General features: G+C 35.5%; 1 pseudogene; it reads right to left on the bottom strand.

Annotated features, from left to right (window-relative positions):
• Positions 1-7,712: 7,712 nt before the first annotated feature.
• The window catches only part of LOC110142514 (amine sulfotransferase-like), a 30,089-nt pseudogene continuing 20,680 nt past the window's right edge, over positions 7,713-17,121 (bottom strand).

The following is a 17,121-nucleotide window of genomic DNA, read 5'->3' on the forward strand; positions in this document are numbered from 1 at the left end:
TATGGGCCCAAACTCACCTCCCCAAATTCCCTGATACTAATCTAAACCAAGGAAAAGAAAGATACAAAGTTAACCCTTGATTCATATGCCTTAAGCCTAGGTAGTTAACAGTGGACAATTATTAATAGGCCTGTGGTCATACCCCAATAAGCATAATAGAATGTATGATTCTACTCGGCTACACAGATAATTAGGGTATTCTTTTAGGTGACGGAGAGTCTAGGTACAAGCCTTGGGGCTCTTCCTACCAGGGATCTGGTTTTCCAGTTGGCATGTCGTTTCCATAGATACTGGACGTATAGCTCAAAGTTCACAGTCCCGCCCAAGATGGAGTCATGCTTTCAAGAAGGAGCCTGTTCTGTCTGTTTCCTCCTTCACAACTATCTTTGGTTTTCTTTGGCTTATCAATGCATCACTCCAAGCTCAGACTCTATTGTCACGTGGCCATTTTCTTTCTGTATCTTTTTCCTCTTTTTTAAGGACACCAATTTTATTGGATTAAAGACCCATGCTATTCCAGTACCTGAATCTAACTAATTACATCTTCAATAACTCTATTTCCAAATACTGTCACATTTTGAGGTAATGAGAATTACAGTTCAACATATCCTTTGGGGTTAACTGAAGCAAAATCAAGAATAATAGATTTTTTCACTGCTTATCCCATTATTTCAAAGATACTCCAAGTTCTGGTAATGTGTCTGTACTCCATGACTCTTTGCCTTGACAATAGGTAGATTGCTCCAGGAAGTGAAGAGACCTAACCTACACCATTAAGGTTTTGTTTTCACAGTTTAAATTTGAATTCCACAACACCAACCTATCTCTGTTTGTTGTATGAAGTGAGGTCACTTGGACATAGTGTATGACTGGGATAGTGTTACAGCAAATCCAGTTTTCAGAGACTAAGGAAGGAAAAATGAATGCCGCATTTGAAGCTCACGGAGGTGAGAAACATAAAACTCTAAGATGAGGAGACAGAGAGAAAAAAAAAAAAAAAGAAAACATATACATATCCCTGATGGTCTCATACTTCTTAGTTCTGGTTCTTCAGGAAATTTATGACAATTCTTTTTTTCTGGTGTTCTATGAATCATTTTGACGAATCACCTTATTTTGCATAAGTTAGTTACAAGTAAGTTGCTCTTTAAAAAAAAATTTTTTTGCTTGACCAGGATGCCATCAGAAAGATTCTAAAATGAGACAGAACTGCAGCCTTATGTTCTGCACAAAATGTAAAAAGATGTTTCATTTGTGCAATAAAAATAAGGCAATTGCATGGAAGCATGTTAGTTAACAAGTAAATGTAATGAAGATAACATTTAAATTGTGTAAAATTAATTTAGTTGAATAGGAATTTAGAAGTTTCCTAGAAACCATAGAATATGATTATTTTGATTCTGTTTCAAAAGGGTTTTAAAGAAGATTTGAACTAATGTCAATTTCCACAAAAATATTAGGTTGGTGCAAACATAATTGTGGTTTTGGATTGTGTATTTAAATCATTATAGTAGGCTCAAACACATCTTTATTAATCAAAATTGGAAGCACTACAATCAACAGATTTTTGCCAATGAGAAATACGTTGGTTTATTCCTGTAGCATAAAAATCTGTGCTTCGGGATTTGGCAAATTCTTGGAAAGCATTTTCTGCCTCCTGCTTGTTGTGGAAGTGTATTCCCTGTCAAAAGTTGTCAAGATGCAAAGAAGTGGTAATCAGTTGTCAAGAGGTCAGGTAAATACGGCAGATGAGGCAAAATTTTGTAGCCCAATTCATTCAACTTTTAAAGTGTTGGTTGTGTGATGTGCAGTCAGGCGTTGTCTTGGGGAAGAATTGGGCCCTTTCTGTTGACTAATGCGGGCTGCAGGCATTGCAGTTTCTGGTGTATCTCATTGATTTACTGAGCATAATTCTCAGATGCAATGGTTTTGCCAGGATTAAGAAAGCATGATGCATGCCTTTCATGTGAATTCTCTATTTTGACATTCACATTGGTTAAAACTGAAGTATAAAGTACACTTAGAAAGTTGAAAGGATTTTTAATCTTTGATCCAAAATTTAATTGTAGATAAAGTACACAGGACAGGAAACTCTCTTGAGGCATTTACTATTAACTTTGCATAATTTCTGTTTTTCCCTGTATCATACAGTTTATCAAAGCAGGTTATCTCCCAAGTCATTTTAATGTTTGAAATTTCAAAATGTTCATCAAACTCATGGCAATGAATGTCAGCACTCTTCACTAATTTTATTTAATAGTAAAGTTTTATCATCAACATTAGCTTGAGAAGTACATATTAAAACATATATTAAAATATGCCCACTAATTTAGTAGACTGTTAAGATTATTTTCCATTGATTCTATTCCTCATTTATGTCCCAGATGAAATTCAAGGGAAATTTTTCATCTTCCTTTGGAATACCCTGTCAAATGTTTCATTTTTGCTCCATGGTCAAGTGATGTTTCCAGTCTCCAAGGCTACCTAATGGGACAAGAACATCAACAACTGGGTAAAAAGGTAGCATGATGAGAGCAAAAACTTCCTCCACCCCACTTTAATCTGTTCTCCAACTTACTTCAATCTGTTCTCAAGTCAGTTAAACATGTTAGTTCTCCATAGTGTATGCTCTTTCACATTTCTTTTACAGTTATCAGCTAAGAAATAAATTTAGGATGTAGTAAGGCTGAAAGTAGGATTTAGCCCACGACATTATCAGTTAGACTTCTAACAACCATTACCATTAAATTATAACATTTCTTTGGGAGAAAAAAAAAAAACTAAAATACATGAAGAGATTTGAAATCTTAAATATATTTGACTAAATGACAGGTACCATTCTTGGCAAACTACATCTATCATGTAATATTAATTCTTAAAACAATCCTTAAAAGGTAAGTATTTCTTATTCATAAAACTGAAATGAATTAGGTTGTTAAATTTTCAAGTAATAAAGTAATAAAGTCAGGATGACAGAGGGTTATATTAATCAAATAATTAATTTTAAAATAAATCATTTAGCATCTCAAGCTGTCGGATTTTCTAGTGCAGATATTACGATTGGCATTTGGAAAAGTTAGCAAGCTACTACTGAAATGGAGAGTGCTTCATATATGATCTACTTGAGCAATGAAATTGAAAGTTGTTAATAAATAAGAAAAAATAGAATAATAATGGTAATAATATTAGTATCTAGAGTATATTTACACAGTTAAGTAGTTAATATTCTACTATCCGTTATCATAATGCTTAACTATTAGTATGTTAGAGAATAAAATATGAAGAAAATAAAACAGTAAAAATTATGTTTTAGAACAATGTACTTTAAAAAGTTTAAATTTAAAAATTTTGAATTTAAGATTATTCAGGAGGAAAATTTATTCTTAACAATTCCCGGCATGTTATAGGAGCACAATAAAATTCATTGCATATTGGTGAGTAATTGAATTTATAGAAGATTAGGTTAATGAGGTAATCTGTTGCAGGCTTTTCTTAACTAGTCTAGGGGCCAAGGACTCTTACCACTTTTATAAGGTATCACCTTTGTGCAGGAAATATGCCTCATTCCCTCTTGTCCCAAATTCATATTTTAGAATTATATCATAATTGCCTTGCAATTGAACTTCATGTTCTGAAATGTAGCCTGATTCACACTAACATTCACATTCTCCTCGCTCAGTTCTTTCTCAAGAAAACTGCTGATTTTAAGCTGGAATTTTTGAGATTCTGAAAGAATTGTGAGTATGAGAAAGTACTTAACCAATAAGGAATCTATGAGTTGCAACTCAACATCTTCATCGTATTTTGTAAAACTGAAGGTCTTGGGCTTATTCTACATCCAGAGTTTGACTTTCTAATTCCTTCTATGGAAATCAGTGCTCTGGTTGTCACCTCTGTGAGAGTATCCTACTGTTTAATTTTATAAGGATAGATCACTTTCCTATATTCATATAACACTTTTAGGACCTTATACGTTTCAGACTGTACTGAGTCCTGGAGGTTAAGACAACAACAATCTGATAGCTTGCTTGTTAAGAGTTCACAATTTCAAGAGGAAAAGAGTAAAGCAAACAATTAAATATAGTGGGTACAAAAAAGAAAAGCCCAGGACTAGACAGATTCACTGGTAAATTGGATGCAAGATGAATGACCTTCTAAGCCTGATGAGCACCTTAGTATCTTTATATTTTAGATAGATCATATTTCCCTTTTAGTCAATGGCAGAGGTTGAGTGTGATGGAGTGACTAATATATTAGGACCTTAGTTATCAAATTATTTCTTTAAATAATATTTGTATAAGATAACTAATATAAAATCAGGATATGCAAGAACAGGAAGAGATAAGATATGTAGCCAAAAACAGCAGAAACTAAGAGAAATAGAATGAAGATACTACACATATTGCAATATCTGAAATAATTAAATTACTATGCTATTTAAGATATCAAAGATAAAATTTAGATTAAAATTTGACAGAAAACTGGAAACTATAAAAATAATAAGATAGGAAATTTACAAGAGATCCCAACACATGAATAGAAATGAAGAATTTGATGAGATTTAGATTCTAGTCAAAAATATTGGGTTGAATATTACTCTATAAAGTGATTATTATCTGAACAGCACCTAAATATATACAGTTTTAAAGCATAAAAGTTGAAGTGACTGCCTAGATGAACTAAATCAAAATTGCATACCCAGAATGCCCTTTTTTTTTCTTACCTGAATGATGGTTGCATTAGAATTCACTTTATAGATTCATTATGTACACATACGGTTCATGAACTTTCATAATTTAACTTGATGATTTACACTAACTACTTTTTTTTAAAGAGCATATGAGGCAACAGAAAGATTGGTTTTCAAAAATTTAAGGTTGAGCAGTAAAATCCTGAGGATTCCTGCTAAATCTACATTGCCAGAAATTTCTGACATGTGCCTGCTTATTAGGAAAAGAAGCAGGTTCATGTCCCACTGTAAGAAGTTCCTCAAGCATTACTTGGGTTCTGAAGAGAAACTGATGGGAAATTATACTGTTTTAAATTCAGGGGACTTCCCTGGTGGTTCAGTGGTTTAGACTTCTCCTTCCAATGCAGGGGGTGCAGGTTCCATCCCTGATCAAGGAGCTAAGATCCTACATACCTTGAGGCCAAAAAACCAAAACATAAACCAGAAGCAGTGTTGTAACAAATTCAATAAAGACTTTAAAAATAAGGATTCAAATAACTTGACATGACCAGAGTAATGATTACAAGTTAGAGATAAGAAACAAAATATTCAACTTTCTGCACATTCAGGAGCAGATCACCTGAGGATATGGAGGTAACTAGCCAATTAACCAGGGTTTCCCTGATATTTCAGTTCCTAAAGAATCCACTTGCAATGCAGGAGATCCCAGTGGATCAGGAAGATCCCCTGGAGAAGGGATAGCTACCCACTCCAGTATTCTTGGGCTTCCCTTGTGGCTCAGCTGGTAAATAATCTGCCTGCAACACGGGAGACTTGGATTTGATCCCTGGGTTGGGAAGATCTCCTGGAGAAGGCTACCCACTCCAGTATTCTGGTCTGGAGAGTTCCATGGAATACAGTCCATGGGATCACAAAGAGTCGGACATGACTGAGCAACTTTCACTTTCAGCCAATTAACCATGATTGTCACATGATTTGTCCTTGACTTCTACCAAGAGTTAATAATGTTCTCATTTATTATTTTTTGCAAAGCTGTATCTCCTCTCTCAACAACTTTCTCTTCATAGCATTAAAAAGTTAAAGTGATACTGGTTCATTTTAAGATTTATATCTTTAAATAATATAATCATTTGAGAGTGCTTTTCAGCCATATAGTAAGTAGCAATATTTCTTGCCATTGTGGTATGCCTTATTTGTATTAAAATTTATAACTATTTTGTTATATGGTCAGTGGCTATTCTCACTTTTTAAAGTTAAGCTTTCTGAAGAATTGTAAAGGCCAAAATTCTTATAATGATCTTTTCAATAGATTAGCATCAACGTAATCCTTAGATTGTGAAAGTAAAAACAGTTTTACTCATAGGGATTATCCCAATAAAATTTAAAAGCTTGATATCAGTTTAGTAAATAAGACATCTCTAATTATACTTTATGCCTTAATAAAGAAAATAAAATCTATTCACAAAGAAAGAAAGTTTCCCATGTGTGGAAGCTCTGAGTTCTTCTATCAAGGCAAGAGATGATGAACTAGAAGGGAGCACAGTGAATGAGAAATCCTCTCCTCATACAAGAAACAAGACTCATTCCACCCTTACTTAAAGTATGAACTTAGGAAAGAAACCATATGTGTTTCTTTGCAAAGATGGACAGAGATGGAGCAAATTGAAATAAAAGCAAGTGAAGCAGCCAGGAACCCTAAGCTGGGCACAAATAAGCAGAGAGGTACCAGTGGATGCAGAATCTGAGATCAGAGGTGCAACACCTGCTCTACTGCGGGCCACGGACAAACTGCATTGCTTCCCCCTCAGCCTGGTTAATTTCAAGCGACAGCAAGGAGATCCAATCAGTCCATCCTAAAGGAAATCAGTCCTGAATATTTATTGGAAGGATGGATGCTGAAGCTGAAACTCCAATACTTTGGCCACCTGATGCGAAGAACTGACTTACTGGAAAAGACTCTGATGCTGGGAATGATTGAAGGTAGGAGAAAGGGACGACAGAGGATGAGTTGATTGGATGGCATCACCGACTCAATGGACATGAGTTTGAGTAAGCTCCAGGAGCTGGTGATGGACAGGGAGGCCAGTCCATGGGGTCACAAAGAGTTGGACATGACTGAGTGACTGAACTGAACTGAACCCAGATTCTGGAAAGCAAAAGCAAAAGTCACTCAGTCGTGTCCAACTCTTTGTGACCCCAATGACTATGTAGTCCATGAAATTCTCTAGGCCAGAATATTGGAGTGGGTAGCCTTTCCCTTCTCCAGGGGATCTTCCCAACCCAGGGATCGAACCCAGGTCTCCTGCACTGCAGGTGGACTCTTTACCAGCTGAGGAGCCAGCAAAAATCAGGAACATCAAAAAGGAGTTAGAAAATGTAGCTAAAAGTCTTCTACTCACAGTAGCTACAAACAGTATACAGGTTTAAAAGAAATTTAACAAGAAAGGAGTAAGGCTTTTGTAAGAACTGTTTTTTACCAAGTGATCTGAAAGAAAACAAATTAATGGTAAGTGCAATATTTCTGAATGGAAAAAAATCAATTTGTAATAGTGTCACTTTTAAAATTACACTTTAAAGCAATATTAACAAAATTCCAGTATGATCCTTTATGAGAGCTATAAAATTGTTTTAAGTTAAATGTCAAATTTTTTTGGAAAAAGTATAGCAGCAGGATATTGTGTCATTATCCCTGATGGCTCAGATGGTAAAGAGCTGTCTGCACTTCAGGAGACCTGGGTTTGAGCCCTGGGTCAGGAAGATCCCCTGGAGAAGGGAATGGCAACCCACTCCAGTACTCTTGCCTGGAGAATTCCACCAGCAGAAGAGTTTGGCCAGTTATAGTCCATGAGGTCACAGAGAGTCAGACACAAGTGAGTGACTAACACACACATAAATGAATCAAATAATGTACTTAAAATTATTTAGAAGATGAACTCTATTTTAGCTTGCAATAAAATGATGGAATGTTCAATAAGTAATGAAGGGTGAATTTGCTTTATTTGAAAAAAACACTTCCTTTTTTGGAATTTTATTTTTTAATTAATTTTATTAGAGTATAGTTGATTTACAATGTAGTATTCATTTCTACTGTACAGCAAAATAAATCAGTTATACATATATCAACTCTTTCTTAGATTCTATTTTCATATAGGTCATTACAAGATATTCTTAAACATAAGAATAATATCCAATGAAATGAAATGATTTTTGTATATTAAAAATATGTGAGACAGTGATGCTCATAAATAAAACACAAGACCTAGAAGCCCAAAAGGGTTGATTCATTTAATTACTGAAAATTAAAATATTAAAAATGAAAAAGTCCTCAAGCAGTTTATTTTAAATTAACAAGGCCTCCGTTTCCAGATTACATTTTGATCATATGTTATGATGGCCCTTTTTGCTCAAAAACTCGGGAATTACTGAATGTAAAATTTAGAGGTATCCCATCATTGTTTGCCAAAGAATTCTCTGTTGATCAGAAACTGAGGAGTTCCTGAAAGTAAAAAACAGGCCACAGGACTTCTCTGTTGACTCAGGAGTAAAGAATCCACCTGCCAATGCAGGGGTAAATGGGTGCAGTCCCTGCGGTTAGTCCAGGAGGATCCCACATGCGGTGAAGCAACTAAGCCCGCCCCGCAGTTATTGAGCCTGTGTTTACAGGCCAGGAACCACAACTCCTGAGCCCACATGATGCAAATACTGAAGCCGGTACACCCTACAGCCTGTGCTCCACGACATGAGAAGCCACCGCAATAAGCGCATGTACTTCAACTACAGTGCAGCCCCAGCTTGCCGCAACTCGAGAAAAGCCTGCTCGGCAACCAAGACACAGCACAACCAAAAATAAACACATAAACGAAGCTTAAAAAAAAAAATGCCATAAATGCATATAAAGAGTACTAGATTAATACTTATTAATCACTGAGGCTTTTCAGTAATAAGTGAAAGGCAACCGTGGATTAGAGTATATAATAAATATATTTCCTTTGGAGTGTGATCTCAGGATTGCTTGTGCTGAGTTGAGAACTAATATTCTTCATTTATATCCCAGATGAACTCCAAGGGGAAATTGTTCATCGTCCATTGGAAAACCTTGTGAAACCTTTCACTTTGATTCACAGTCAGGTGACTTTTCCATTCTCCAATAGTACCTGGGATGGAGAGCAAAGAAATTGCTTCATTAGAATTTTAAGGGTGGGGGGGACATGATAACTCAGTGTCAAGGGAAACATTATTTTTCCCTCTTTTACCTTTCTCCTTATTGAGCTCTAGTTATGCTTCACATGGCCATGACTCACCCAATTTATGGAGCATATGAACAAACTTGCCATTGTATTTATATTATAATTAGATATAGATAATGTGCCTTCAACCACCTGGGGAAAAAAAGTCACTACTAAATTGAGGACTGTTTTTTTCCAGGCTAACACTGGTTGTTGTATTTTACAGACGTAACTTAAAAATTTCATAAGATCAGTCAGCTAATATTTAATGATGAGGATATAAATGTTCACAGAGGTTTTCATAACTAGTCCAATGTTATACATTTAAGGGCTTCCCTGATAGCTCAGTTGGTAAAGAATCCGCCTGCAGTTCAGGAGACTCCAGTTCAATTCCTGGGTTGGAAAGATCCACTGGAGAAGGGATAGGCTACCCACTCCAGTATTCTTGGGCTTCCTTTGGGGCTCAGCTGGTAAAGAATCCTCCTGCAATGTGAGAGACCTGGGTTTGATCCCTGGGTTGGGAAGATCCCCTGCAGAAAGGAAAGGCTACCCACTCCAGTATTCTGGCCTGGAGAATTCCATGGACTGTATGGTCCATGGGGTCACAAAGAGTCGGACACAACTGAGCGACTTTCACTACTACTACTATACATTTATAATGGCAGAGCTAAAATTACTCTACCTTTATCCAACTTAACTGTGAGACAGCCTTAAACTAACTTATAGAGACACTGATTTCTGATGACAAATACCAGTTGATAAGGAGGAGCAACAATAAAAGAAACACTGATTTAAAAAATACACAAATATAAACAAATGAAACTGAACAAATTGAAAACACAAACAAAAACTTAGTGAGGACTGGTAAAGCCAATGCAAATGATGTTCAGGTAGGTAGCATCAAAAAGAAAAATGTTTGGGTCTCTGCAAAATAAACATATAGGAATATGCTTATTTTCCACAAAGAAATTTTGCTCATTTCTACTTTTTTATTAATGATGTCACACTCTCCCTGCAGGTGTTATTAAAGACGTTGGTGGTTTGGTTGCTAAGTCTTGTCCAACTCTTGTGACCCCGCGGACTGTAGCCCAACAGGCTCCTCTGTCCATGGGATTCTCCAAGCAAGAATATTGCAGTGGATTGTCATGCCCTCCTCCAGGAGATCTTCCCAAGGATTGAACCCACATTGCAGGTAGTCTCCTGTAATGCAGGCAGATTCTTTACCAACTGAGCCACCAGAGAAGCTCCATATTAAAGACATAGGAACACAGAAAAGTTTATTTTCTCAAAGGAAAACAAAATACCAATGCAACAATATTGGCAGTTGAAAATGGCCTTAGCATCAGCACACAACAGGGTTTGCTCAGGCTAATAGTAAAGGGTGTGTCCCTTTCTTACCAGTTACCGGTGCTCTTTATTTTTCAAGATAAGAGGGAAAGTTATACCTCAGATGAAGGGAAAGAAATATTAACTTAGAGAAACACAAAGCCAGTGTTTATTGCTACTGGACATAGAGGCATATAACCTCATAGTTAAAGTCAAAATCTATGTCTATAATTTTATATTACAAGGTTTCCATGTCCTGAGTTAGAAAATCATAACATATAATTTAGAATGAATGCATAAACTAACACAAGTATTTTCATGTGTTCCAATTTATCAGTTGTATGAAGAATTCATTCATTTTACAAACTCAAATCACCAGAGGTCAGATAAATGAAATGCTTCTATAAGCATCTTATTTAATAATAAAATTCTGGTATGATAAAAGACATGTACTAGCACCTCCCAATAACAAAATAAGGTCAAATTTGTGCAATTAATTCTCCCCATGGGGAGGTTCAGGATAAACCATAGATAAATAAGAGGGGCCTGTGATGGACAACAGACCTGTCATCACTACATCATCAGATTTGTAGGTTGTTAATGAGGCAAAAGTGTCTAAGATCAAATGAACACTAAATGAACAACCACTTTGTGCCAGACACTGTGCACCAGTAGATTTTCAAGTGTCAGGTAGAAGAACTTGCAATTTTTGAATATCCATCAGCTATCTTTCAAGATAATGTAGTTTCTTGTGAGACAAGAAGCAGAAATCATGGAAATACAACTAACTAGAGAAGAGGGCAAACAAGAACCCATTTTTGGGAACTCTGGACAGAAACTCAAAGGCTACACGCTGGTTTACTTGCACTGCATTCCAAGACATCCAGAAGATGCTAAAATTCACCTCTTTGAAGGAAATAGCTTTCTCATTTGGGCCAAAGTTGGTTGTTTCCATACTATCATAACTTGCTACTAGTTCATATTTCATATTCCCAAAATGTGGCCTGCTTAACTCATCCATGGCCTTCTGACTCAGTTCTTTCCCCCCAAATTTGCATAATTTTAACGCAGAACTTGAGACCCTAAAATAAATCAGAGTATTAAATTACACAAATTATAAGAAATATGACAGCTAAGTATCATCAAGGGAATGAAAGATAGAAGTGCTTAAGTTGTTTGTTAATTTTGATTTGGACAGTGAGAGGTAGCTTTCTTATCTCTTCTTGGTAAATTAGTCTACTGTTATAGTATTTATTTGGCCACATTTTAAGAGTGCTTACATTTTGTTTTATCTGTGTTCACTCAGCAAACATTTTGGGACTATATGTCAGACTCTCCCAGGTCATGGTGCAAGTTAACAGAAAAATAATAAAGTCAGTGCTAGGGGTTGAGTACAAGGACTTATACTGAGAAAGGAATTCTGGAACAGAACTCAGAGAAAATTTCAACAAATAACAAAAATTTGTTTTGACTCAAAAAGGGAAAACAGGAATTTTCTAGGTAAACAAAACTTCAGTTATATAATTTAGACAAATGAAAGAATACATGCAATACAAGTATTGCATTGAAAGTGTGAGATGTTAGGTCACAGAAAGGCTAGAAATTCAGTGTCCCTGGAGCTTAAAGGGAAGAGACCCAGTATGAGGTTGAAGATAAAAGTGGCTAAAGGCACTGGAGGGGGTTATACTGTCACAAGAGGACCTGACTCCTTTGTAGGTAATTGAATTCAACAGGAGAGTCTAGGCTTAGTATCATGACTTCAGGGCAGATTTTAACCAAAGCTATTTATAAATATTCAGCAGTTGCTTGCTGTTGCCTACAATTCAGCTTTGTCTCTTCTCTCTTGGCCAAAGGTCCCGGGCTGTGTTCTGACAACAGTACCCAGGCTCATTCCGGAAATGATCTTGACTGGCCAAAGATCCCCATAGAAAGCCCTTTCTCCTTTTCCAAGAGATTGTTCCAGGGTGGTCACACGACCCAGTTTGGCACTGAAACACAGAGAAGCCTCCAATCAGTTTTCCCAACACCATTTATGGAAGAGATAAGGCTTTCCTTTTCTATTATTGGTTCCTTTGTTTAAGTTAATCAGCCTTATATCTGTGGGTTGTTTTTGAGCTGTATGTTCTGTTCCACGGTTCTGTGTCTGCTTTTATGCTTATATACTGTTTTGTTCCTATGGCTTTCTAATATAGTTGGAATGTAAGAAGTGTGATTTCTTCAGCTATGTGCTTCTTAAGATTTCTTGGGCTACCCACTGTCTTTTGTGGTTCCATACAAATTTTAGGAGGATTATCTGTTCTATTTCTATGAAAAATTGCCATTGGAACTTTAGTAGGGATGCATGGAATCTGAAGATAGCTTGGAGGAGTAAGATATTTTTGACACTATTAATTCTTTCAGTTGATGAGCATGGATTATCTTTCCACTTCTTTGTGTCTTCTTTAATTTATCAGTATCATTGTTTTCAATATATTCAATCTTTCAACTCTGGTCAAATTCATTCTGAGACGTTTTACTGATTTTGAGGCAATTGCAGATGGGATTGTTTTCTTAGTTTCTCTTTCTGATAGTTTGTTATCAGTGTTAACAACAGTGCTGTTAGTTGTTATTAGAAAAGCAGCACATTTTTATATATAGATTTTGTATCTGAGTTTACTAAATCACTGGGTAAATATCATTGACCAAAGCACTTCTGAGGGAACATCAGAAGCCAGTTAAGAAACTGCAGTCACCAAACAAACTCTCAACTGAGGGAAAAAAAAGCTTAGTCATGATGGTAGGAAAATATGTAATAATTTTGTTCAGTTTGCCTGGACTTTCCCTGGAATAAGACTGACTAATCAGCAGAAGCTGCCAGATTCCCATTTCCCCACTTAGAATGAAAGGAGGAGAAAGGAAAATTGTTCAATAGTCTGAATAATTATTCTGTGTGTGCCAAAACTCTCCTTTTGAAAAAGTGAGAGAAATTAAGGCAATCTGAGATAAGCAAAATTTTAAGATTTCCATTACCAACAAGATGCCCTTACAAGAAATATTAAAGGGAGTCCTTTAAGTTGGAACAAAAAACCACAGCACAGTAGCTCAAATCCTTATAAAAATACATTGAACTCCAGTAAAGGTAAATATATGGGCAAATATAAAAACCTGTATTTCTATCATTTTGACTCATAGTTCCACTATTCTTTTATGTGCTTTACATAAGAAAAGCATAAGAATTATTACTAAAGGCATCATAGAATTTAGATCATAGATAAATGCCTGATTCCATGAAATGTAATAATGTACTTCCTAGTGAAAGAACCCATAATTTGTATAATATTTTTATTAATATATTTCAGCTTATACACTTAAGAACCATTCTAATCAATTTCTCTATTTTTGAATAAAATGCAATATATTGAATTTCATGACTGAAGTCTTTTAATAAAATTTCATTTTAAATTGAAAAATAAATTAACTAACAATTCAAGCAGTAAAACTGTATTAGTGAATCAACATATTAATCACACAAAATAGTTACATTCAAATGCATTTTGTTTGATTTATGCAATGTTTTAAAACAGCATTGAATGGAAATCAAATGTAAGCATTATTGGTATCACAACAAAGCCACATTTCAAGATTCTCATTTAAAAAAAAAATGGGAAGAACTTGTAGAACAGGCCCATATTCTTCTCTAGCTAATTAGCCATATCTTAGTGGTTTCTAACTTCAGTGCATCCCTGTGCCTTTTCTTTCTTTTAAACTGTGGGTGCTCCACACACTTGAGTATGCCTTTGTTAAATGGCAGGGAAGAGCACCAAATTAGGGTTTTGAGAAGCAATTAGGTAAAAACAACTAGGAGAATGTGGTTCATGGAAACAAGGGTAAGGAAAGGTTTCCAAGAAATAACTTTTAAAAAGAAAAACAAACCTTTCTCTCTTACCTTGTTCATCTCCTCATACATCACCAACAGAATATTGAAGTCATGCCCATGTTTGTACCAGCCTCTGTTTAGATCAAACCAGAGGCTTCCTAACAGAGTAGAAATTAATAAGTGACAAGGTAAAGATGTTGCACCAATTAAAGAGTAAATGAGGACCTTTCTTTTCTGTTCTGGACTCTTCAGAATTACAAAGTTGCTACTACCATTAAACATGTGTTCCCTTTGAAAAATGGTTCTCTGCGAAATAATGACATGATTTTAATAGAAACTTGCCTTTGCAAGGTACTCTGTCTGTAGGAAAGTGGGAATGTAGAAGGATCCCTAATTGTAAATATCTATTTAAGGTAAATCTCTTCCTTTTCCTACTTTCTCTACCTGAAACCTGGAGGAGGACAAGGCAATGCATTCCAGTTTTCTTGCCTGGAGAATCCCATGGACAGAGGAGCCTGGCGGGCTATAGTCCATAGCATCGCAAAGAGTCGGACACAACTCAAACGACTTAGCATACACTATCTGAAAGTGTATCTCTATTTTTCTGTCTTCTTGTCTTGGGTAGCAACTTTAGCTACCTACAACGGGTCAGGAACAGAATGTAATCTTCCAAATGACTGAGAGCCCAAATTTCACAAAAGACTCTTGCCGCATCTATCCTCCTCAGAGTTGGAATGAACATTCTACAGGTGCCTTATAAAGCCTACGCCAGGGCCATGACAGAACACAGAAAATTACCCCCACCCTGAACATTGGCTATTGTAGAACACATGCACTGGGTTTAGTTAGATGAATCGCTATATTACTCTTGATTCTCTTATGATCTAGTCAAAATGGTTTCTTGAACAATGTGCCTTCACAACCTTGACAATCCCCAAGTGGTCCTGCTGAAATTAGAAAAGTCACTGGGTGATAGATTAAATGAACAGACAATAGTGACCATTTATGTGCATTCTACTTTCTATGCCTTTCCTGGTGGTTCAGACGGTAAAGAATCTGCCTGCAGTAGAGAAGACCTGGGTTCGATCCCTAGGTTGTGAAGATGCTCTGGAGAAGGAAATAGCAACCTACTCCAGTATTCTTGCCCAGAGAATTCCAGGGACAGAGGATCCTGGCAGGCAACAGTCCATGAGGTTGCAAAGGGTAGAACACAACTGAGCAACACTCACTCACTCACTTATGATTACCATTTGCCTTCTCCCTAAATCTATTCTTTATATTTGAGAATTTGACTAAAGAGCAACATAGCATGTTTCTTGATAAATTTAGTTACCTTTTCCTTTCAGAAACCTTTTCATCCAATGTTCTATGTTATCTGAAGATTCAAATGAAGCTATCAAATTTGAAAATGAAATAGTGAGATCAAAACATCCTTAGGGTTTCTAAAGATGTAAATAACCTGCAGAGGAAATAATGAAACAATTCTAACAATTCTTGGTTATCCTTACAGGTTTTGATTTTAACACCCTAAGTATTAGTCGCTCAGTCATGTCCAACTTTTTGTGACCCCATGGACTGTAGTTCACCAGGCTCCTCTGTCCATGGGATTCTCCAGGCAAGAATACTAGAGTAGGTTGCCATTTTCTCCTCCAGGGGACTTCACCAACCATACATAAAAGAGATTTCATTAATGTGCATTAGAGGATACCCCAGGTTAACCTGTCATAGAAAACTGTCTTGAGCCTTTAAATTCTCTACCAATTCTACAGACTATTTAATTACAGGAATGCAGAATAACTCATTTCATCAGCTTGCTACTCATGGACATGTAGGTTGTTCCCAATATCTGCTATTTCAAAGATGGATAGAATAAATAACTTCATTTCCAAGACATTTTACATGTGCTATCATATAGGATTAATTTCTTAAAGTGAAGTTGTTTGTACACATGATTAATATCACAAATTATCTTGCAGAGATATTCAATTCACTTTTGGTGAGTATCAAGTGATATTTGATACACAGTTAACACTAGAGACGAGTGAAAAAAGGGAAAACTACTTAATAGATGATTTTGGAATAATTATCCATATAGAAAAAGAGAAAGGAAATGCATTTCTATCTCACTCCCTACACTAAAATGCATTTACAGTTGGATTAAGGATTTAAATATGAAAGCAAAACTTTGACATCTAAGAAAATAAAGGATATATTTTCTGAAAAAGTATGGTGTAAACATTTTTGATGTTTTGTAATCTAGATGTTATGGGGACAATTAGCTTTGTAAAAATATATAATACCAGTTTAGGAAAAGGCAGCTGATTTGAGTAAACTGATGAGAAAAACAAAAATGTGGTAGGATTATAGATAAATCTGATAGGATTATAAATACCTGACAGGATCATATACATATTTATAATATACTTTAATCAAATCTTTCATTTTTCAGTTTATTTATATTTTTAATCTACCTGATAACATAGCTAAACTACAAAGAACCTTGAAATTTATTTGATAAGACTAAACTTACCGTGATAAAATCAAATAATGATAAAATAATCATAGAAAATTAAAATCTATTTTCTAAATAATTACACATGAAAATTCCTGCACTCAAAAGCACTATGTTAAAACAAGTATTATAAGTAAGTAATATTTATTCCAGGAACAAAATATCATTATTATTCAATTTTATTTCATTGTGGATTAAAGGGCAGGAAAAAGCATGACATGAATTGCCAAAAAAGGCATTCTATGTCATTAGACCTTTTCTGAGGAGCACAAAAACAAAAGTGAATGTAAAACTCCAAATAAACTAAGAATAGAAAAAAAATCTTCAACATCATGTTCCACAGAAAACAATTTCAAAACATGTCAAAACACAAAGAGAAGAAAAGGTACTAAAAATACTAGTATCAAGGACCAGAGAAGAACATTACATCTATACATTGAGGAAATGGAGAACATGTTTCTGGGATGGGTGAACGATTTTTCACTTCAGTCAGGCGATCAAATTATCAGCA

Source organism: Odocoileus virginianus, chromosome 19, assembly GCF_023699985.2.
Source record: "Odocoileus virginianus isolate 20LAN1187 ecotype Illinois chromosome 19, Ovbor_1.2, whole genome shotgun sequence".
Taxonomy (NCBI): Eukaryota; Metazoa; Chordata; class Mammalia; order Artiodactyla; family Cervidae; genus Odocoileus; species Odocoileus virginianus.